The following is a 283-nucleotide window of genomic DNA, read 5'->3' as shown; positions in this document are numbered from 1 at the left end:
TTCTTGTGGTCTAGTGCTAGTACCTTTATTCACAAGTAAGTTTTAATGGATGGATGTTTATCGTTATTGTGAGATTTGAGGTTTAATCCATGGTCTGTTAAAGCTGATTTTTATTTTTTATTTTTTTTTTTTTTATTTTGTATTACAGGACAACTCCTCATATCCCTGAAGTTCACATCCCCGAGGAAGTTGTTCTTCAGCTTGCTTCTGGACTAAGAATTGAAATCAACCGTGGATTTACTGTTCTTAGGGACATTGCATCAGGAAGAGATCTCAAGAAGTT

General features: G+C 34.6%; 1 long non-coding RNA gene across 1 annotated transcript; it reads left to right on the top strand.

Annotated features, from left to right (window-relative positions):
* Positions 1–241, top strand: LOC109132088. Its single transcript, XR_002037365.1, has 2 exons — positions 1–35; positions 149–241. It is a non-coding gene; the product is annotated as an uncharacterized LOC109132088 (long non-coding RNA).
* Positions 242–283: the final 42 nt, after the last annotated feature.

The sequence above is a fragment of the Camelina sativa genome, unplaced genomic scaffold (assembly GCF_000633955.1).
Source record: "Camelina sativa cultivar DH55 unplaced genomic scaffold, Cs unpScaffold19729, whole genome shotgun sequence".
Taxonomy (NCBI): domain Eukaryota; kingdom Viridiplantae; phylum Streptophyta; class Magnoliopsida; order Brassicales; family Brassicaceae; genus Camelina; species Camelina sativa.
This window is presented reverse-complemented; position numbering and strand designations above follow the sequence as displayed.